Source organism: Lissotriton helveticus, chromosome 1_2, assembly GCF_964261635.1.
Source record: "Lissotriton helveticus chromosome 1_2, aLisHel1.1, whole genome shotgun sequence".
Taxonomy (NCBI): domain Eukaryota; kingdom Metazoa; phylum Chordata; class Amphibia; order Caudata; family Salamandridae; genus Lissotriton; species Lissotriton helveticus.
In genome coordinates this window covers 421,262,943-421,267,289 of record NC_136058.1, presented here as the reverse complement: position 1 = coordinate 421,267,289, position 4,347 = coordinate 421,262,943, and the positions used below count along the sequence as shown (strand labels likewise).

General features: G+C 51.9%; 1 pseudogene; it reads right to left on the bottom strand.

Annotated features, from left to right (window-relative positions):
* Window positions 1-2,174: 2,174 nt before the first annotated feature.
* LOC144804834 (uncharacterized) lies at window positions 2,175-3,585 on the bottom strand (annotated as a pseudogene).
* Window positions 3,586-4,347: the final 762 nt, after the last annotated feature.

Sequence of the window (4,347 nt, the reverse complement as noted above, 5' to 3'; positions counted from 1 at the left end):
GTACAGCGAGCACTTGACCTCCTTCTTTGCTTCGCCGGGTGTCTGGATCCCTCTGATGTTTGGGTTCTTCCTGATGTACTCGGCGAGAAGTTCTATAACCAAAACAAACAGAGGTGGCGAGAGCGGGCAGCCTTGTCTTACCCCGGACCTGATAGGAAAGGGGTCTGTTTTACAACCATTTACAATGACTGAACTGAAGATGTCTTTATACATTACTTTAACGTAACCGCAGAAGCGCTCCCCCAGCCCAAACCCGCGCAGAACCCTCTCCACGAACTCATGGGAGACGCGATCGAAAGCCTTCTCCTGATCTAGACAGACCAGGGCAGCCCGGATCTTGCGGCCCGTGATGTACTGGATCGTGTCCCTTATCAGTGCCAGGCTATCTGCGACCCTGCGCCCCGGGACCCCACAGGTCTGGTCTGGGTGTACTAACTCTCCCATGGCGCCCTTCAGTCTGTTCACTAGTGTCTTTGCAAGGATCTTGTAGTCTACATTCAGGAGAGAGATGGGACGCCAGTTCTTTAGGTCACATCTCTCCCCCTTATGTTTATACAAGAGAGCAATCATTCCTTCCCTCAGAGTGCGGGGCTTGATTCCCTCCCTCTCCATCTCCTCATACACCTGCAGGAGATCCGGTCCCACTAGGTCCCACAGTGAGGCATAGAACTCGACTGGGAGACCGTCACTACCCGGTGTCTTTCCTGACTTGAAGGATTTCACTGCAAGGTGCAGCTCGTCCAAACTAAGGGGGGCATTAAGGGCTTCTCTCACTGTTGGGGAAACAGTTCTCGGGATACCAGACAGAAACTTTTCTGCCTGGTCTCCCTCTGACCTCTTCTCTGAGTAGAGGTCCCCATAGAAATCTGTCACTACCTTCCTAATGTCCTCCCTTGTGTCACAGAGGGTCCCCTCCTTGTTGCGCAGTTGAACCAGAGGGGTGTGCGCAGAGTGCATTTTCTTAAAGAAGAAGGAGTTGCATTTCTCCCCCTTCTCCAAGTTCTCCACCTTGGAACGGAAAATGATCCTCCTGGATTCGTCGTGAAAGTGCTCGCTCAGCTCTTTCTTGACTTCTTCCAGGGGGCTCATGACGTCCCATCCCCGGAGTTGGAGGTCGTGCAGTTCTTGCAGCTCTTGCTGTAGTCTACTGAACTCCCTCTTTCTCCCCCTTTCAACCTGCCTGCCCGCATTCTTGAAAAAATCCCGGAGCCTGCCCTTGACCCATTCCCACCATTTCCCTGTGGACTCGAATGTGTCTTTCATGGCCTGCCACTGGGTGTATGTCTCCCTCAACACCTCCATCACACCCTCTTTCTCCAGCAGAGAGCTATTCAGTTTCCAAGTGCCTGGACCTGTCAGGAACGTGCCCGTCAGTTCCCCTTGGAAGTGGATAGCTCTGTGGTCAGAGAAATGAACGGTCACCATTGAATGTTGCTTGAGCTTCACTGCTTGAGAGGTGAAGATGAAGTCTATCCCGGAGCGCAAGGAACCATCAGGGCGACTCCAGGTGAAGTTCCTGGCGTCCGCCCCCATGGTCCCAATGACGTCTGTCAGGGAGGCCTCCCCCACCATCTCTACCAGTAGTCTCGCAGCGTCATCCATCCGTCCTTCCCCAGCTCTGGCCCCACATCTACCACCTGCTTCTAGAATACAGTTGAAATCCCCGCCCATCAAAATTGTTCTAGAGGTGACCAGCTGTGGCCTGAGGCGCTGAAACAGCTCCCGCCGCTCGCCTACGTCAGAAGGGGCGTACACGTTGATGAGTCTAACTGGCGCTCCTGCCCACGAACCGTCGACGACAAGAGCCCTGCCGCCCTCCAGCTCGGTGACTGAGTCCATCGTGAAACGCCTTCCTCTGACTAAGGTAGCCTCTCCCACAGACCTACTGCTGTTCCCCCCAGGCCAAAAGGAAGGCCCTAGGGTCCACTGCTGCTCTAGGTGGGAGTATGACGTTGCAAAGGGGATGGAGCATTCCTGAATCATGTACACATCACACTCCTGGCTGGCAAGAAAACTCAAAGTACTAGCACATCTGCGCCTGTCTCTAATACTTCTGACATTTACGGAAAATAATGAAATAGCCATCATTAATTAGTTTTTAAGAGTAAACTTAATACTTAAAGACTAATTATCAAGTCAAGGCAATTGGTTGCAAAAACATTCGACAAGGCTACTTACGGGGCTGGTTGAGCCTCCTGTCGGGTCTCTTGTGCTGGGCTTTCCTGCTCGGCGGCTGTTGCTTGCTGTTGCACGATGGCTGCTCCACCTTCTTGGCTGGGCTCGTGGTCTGCCTCCTCTGGGGTGACGGGCAGGTCTTGCTCTTGGCCCTCGATGGTGATCTCAACCTCTTCTAGTCTTGTTGGCGATGGGGGTGGGGATGCTTCCATGGAGTTTGCCAGCGCCCTCATATCCCTCAGCACTTCTGTCACTTGCTTGAGTTGCTCATTCGTGGTGTCTTGTGCCGGCTGCATTTCTTCTTCTGGATCCTCAAGCGCGGAGTAGGAATTGTGGGTGCTCAAGGGTCTCTTGCTTGCTCCTTCAGAGTCCATTGAGTGTCTCCTTTTCCTGCGCTCCTGTGTTGTCCAGGCACCTTCCTCCGGGGCCTCGGTGGCAGTTGGGGTGGGAGTCTCTATTAGCTCACTGTGCACACCGGGCTCAGGGATGGTATCGTTGGGTGTCTGTGTCTCTGGGACCTTGGCGGTGTCCTGTTTGGGCTTGGGCGCGTTCTGGTTGTGGCCCTTCCCTTTCCCGGTCCCCCTCTCCTGCCGCGGGGCTGGGACTGGATGCAGGGTCACTTCTGCCTCCTCCTCCTCTGGTTGGCTTCTCCACTGAGGTTGGGCAGCGTGGGCGTAGGATTTGGCTCTTTTTGGGCAGTCCTTAAAGAGATGGCCTACACCCCCACAGAGGTTGCATGGGGTTTTCTATTTGCAGGTTTTTGCTGTGTGGCCTTCTTTTTTGCAGTTCCTGCATATTTGCGCTGTGCAGTCTTTGCCAGTGTGGCCTGGTTTGCTGCACCTGTTGCATAGTTTGGGCTGCCCAGGGTAGTACATTTATCCTGAGTCGCGCCCTAGAGAGAAACTGGAAGGGGGGTGGCGGATTCCATCTGGGGCCAACGGGTCCTCCTTCAGCTTCACCATTGCTGTCCATTTACCATCCCAGATGCCATCACTGTCCAGGTTGCGGGAGGGGGCTTTAGTCACTGTGCAGTGGCGGCGTAGGAAGGTTGTCAAGTCTTGGACATTGACATGTGGGTTGTAGACATGCACGGTCATTCTCTTGACCTCCAGCACGAGCTGGCATTCCAGGTGGAAGTCAGAGAAGGGTTTCTCCTCCCGTCGTGACCAGCACATCTGCCAATACCTCCTGCAGATTTGTTCGGACATGAACGTCAGCAGGTAGGTGCCTTTGGGTGCATCCGTCATGATGCACCAGATTTCTGCTGCTGTGAACCCCATCTTAGTTACCAGCAGCTCAGTGAATATCTTCCTGCTTAGGTGTTGTGTGGTGTTGTATGGTGCCATCTGATTCCACCTTTCTCTGCAGCTTCACAGTGTTGTGGCACCATGGATTCAGAGGTCTGCTCATCCTGCTGCTCCGCTGTGCTGTGCCCAGGAGAAGAAGAAGGATTCCTCAAGGAGCTAGGGGGAGAACCAAGAAGATGCCTTCAAAACAAAGAGCACATCTTGCTGAACGATTCGAATCGGTGGTGGTCCCATCCTCTTAGGACTACCACAAGCACAGTTATGGTCACAAATACAGTCCCAATTAAAAGCCCCTGCAAAGCATTATGGGACGAGATTAGCAGTGGGAAGTGAATATTATAGTATCCAAATAATTCTACAAAGAGCTGCAGTTCACCTCCTCATCCCCAGATGTCCCTGATGAGGCAAATGCAATAGCATTTAAAATATTATACATCAAGCTGCAGTTCACCTCGTTGTCCCAAGATGTCGCTGATGAGGCAAATGCAATAGCATTTAAAATAGTACATATCAAGCTGCAGTTCACCTCGTCGTCCCAAGATGTCCCTGATGAGGCAAATGCAATAGCATTTAAAATATTATACATCAAGCTGCAGTTCACCTCGTCGTCCCTAGATGTCCCTGATGAGGCAAATGCAATAGCATTTAAAATATTATACATCAAGCTGCAGTTCACCGCGTCGTCCCTAGATGTCCCTGATGAGGCAAATGCAATAGCATTTAAAATATTATACATCAAGCTGCAGTTCACATTGTCGTCCCTAGATGTCCCTGATGAGTAAAATTCAAAAACATTGAAACCCTTTCATGAATGCTAATAATGATGCTAATCTTATCCCATAATGCTTTGCAGGGGCTTTTCGTT